This window comes from Octopus bimaculoides, chromosome 17, assembly GCF_001194135.2.
Source record: "Octopus bimaculoides isolate UCB-OBI-ISO-001 chromosome 17, ASM119413v2, whole genome shotgun sequence".
NCBI lineage: Eukaryota > Metazoa > Mollusca > Cephalopoda > Octopoda > Octopodidae > Octopus > Octopus bimaculoides.
In genome coordinates, this window is record NC_068997.1 from 50389433 (window position 1) to 50391909 (window position 2477).

The 2477-nt window shown below is 38.0% G+C and overlaps 1 protein-coding gene across 1 annotated transcript in view; it reads left to right on the forward strand.

The window, feature by feature from the left end:
- Positions 1-2477, forward strand: part of LOC106874799 (uncharacterized) — a 9445-nt gene that overhangs the window by 1124 nt on the left and 5844 nt on the right. The window lies entirely within an intron of this gene.

Sequence of the window (2477 nt, forward strand, 5' to 3'; positions counted from 1 at the left end):
TTCTGCCAAGCGACCAATCGAAAGTGTCCTCATAAGTGGTAAACAAGTCATAAAAATTTGATAACAATTTACTTTGCAAGGGGTCCATTTCTTATATTCTTCCTGTACCAACTTGGGGCATTCTGTCACAATGTGTGTGCTACTGTCTCATTCCATCATTCCAAGTTCCACAAGCTCTACATTTTTTCTGGCATATTCTCTCCATATATATTTTTTCTCAAATTGTTTGTTTTTATCGCTTGGTCTTGGGCTGCTTCAATCAGACTCTGTTTCTTTTTATAATTGTCCCTTTTTTTAACCAAGCCCAGGATTTTGTTCCACATACGTCTTCAGTGGCTCTCCAAAACTGACCATGCAGAGATTTCTCTTCGTTCTGTCTGACGTGCTCACTTTGTATTCCTTCTTCTCCTTTTCTCCTATTAGGCTCTTCATCACCTGTTCTTTAACAACCTACACACATTCTTCTACTGCTATTAAGCCTCTTCCACCCTGGTCTCTCCTCAAGTACAACCTGTTGGTATCAGCTTTCGGATAGTAGGCTCAATGCATCATCAACAACTTGCTAGTTTTTCTGTCAAGTTTCTGGTCGTCTATAATTCCAACTCCATATCTGATTAAGGGTACTGCTCTTGAATTTATTACTTCAATGAGATTTTTGGAATATCATTTTTATTGAGTGAGAGAGCAGTGCATGCCATCAATATGACACCGGAGTAAAATATACAAAGCCCAGTACACCCATCATCACTACCATATGTGAGTGACATGGTGATCTCATATCAAGATAAGCAGTGCATGACCTTGCAGGTGGGGCCCTATTGTTATTGTTATTATTATTATTAGCAATATTTTGACTGTCTTTACATTCTGAGTTCAAATTCCACTGAGGTTGACTTTGCCTTTTATCCTTTCAGGGTCGATTAAATAAGTACCAGTTACACACTAGGGTCAATGTAATCCGTTTAATCCCTTTGCCTGTCCTCTATTTTAGCCCCCTGTGGGCAATAAAGAAATAAATTATTATTGTTATTATCATCATTATTATTATTAGAAACAAAAAAAAAAAGAGGAGTGACATTCTTATCAAGTGAAAGATATTTCAACAGGTTCAAAAAATAAACCTGTCAATCAACTTCATTTTGGTATTATTTATAGAATTGAGGTCACTCCTCCAGAAAGTATAGAAGCAACGGCACTCTTCTTTTTTTTTTTTTCCCCTTCTATATTTCCTGGAAGAGTAAGCTCAATCCTATAACTATTAACCAAAATTAAGTAGGTTGACAGGTTCATTGTTTTGAACCTGTGGAAGACACACGAAATGTCGAAATATTGTTCACTTGATAACAATGGCACTCTTTTTTTTTTTTTCTTTTTTTGCTTCTATACTTTCTGGAGGAGTAACCTCAATCCTATAAATATTATTATTATTATTATTATTGAGGTGTTAGCAATAGAATGGTAGCATTATAGCAGATAATGGTATAAATGGTAGATTACCATAAATTGTACTCCTGGAAGAGTACTAGACTGTACTCACTAGATAGAATACATGTACTTGACCATCTTCATGCACTTGATAATTCTACTCAGTTTTACAGTGCGTACATATTTCTCTAATGGTCAGAGGCAGCAATTATTGTGTTAGGCAGTCCGGATCAAACTGACCTGTGACCGGCTACCTCCTAGACACAAACAATGCAGGAAATTCTACCAAGTTGCTTGATTTATAAGAAATGACAGCCAAATTTACTCTAATTACACCCTACCATTGTTTAACAGTCATCACATAACTAAATGACTGTTGTTTAATCCAGATCATGTACAGTCTAGCAGAACTATAAAACATTTGAAAAGACCATCCTGTCTTTGATTTTTTCCTCAGCATAGGCGCAGGAGTGGCTGTGTGGCAAGTAGCTTGCTTACCAACCACATGGTTCTGGGTCCAGTCCCACTGTGTGGTACCTTGGGCAAGTGTCTTCTATAGCCTCGGGCCAACCAAAGCCCTGTGAGTGGATTTGGTAGATGGAAACTGAAAGAAGCCCGTTCTATATGTGTGTGTGTGTCTGTGTTTGTCCCCCCAACATCGCTTGATAACCAATGCTGGTGTGTTTACATCCCCGTCACTTAGCGGTTCGGCTAGAGGAACTGATAGAATAAATACCGGGCTTACAAAGAATAAGTCCTGGGGTTGATTTGATTGACTAAAGATGGTGCTCCAGCATGGCTGCAGTCAAATGACTGAAACAAATAAAAGAATAATGTATCTAGCACTACATTAACCCATCTGTCCTTCCTTTCTTAAAGCAGGAAAGTGTGGTTTGAGGGATGCTTGACTGCTATTTCAAGCAGAGTCAGCAACCACATAGAAATAGCTTTGTTGGCTCTCTAATTTAATCGTAGTCTTTGTTGTTGTGGTCAGTTTATTTTGTAGTCTGAGCTGGTGCTTCCAAATCATACAAATGACAAATTGGTCAGAT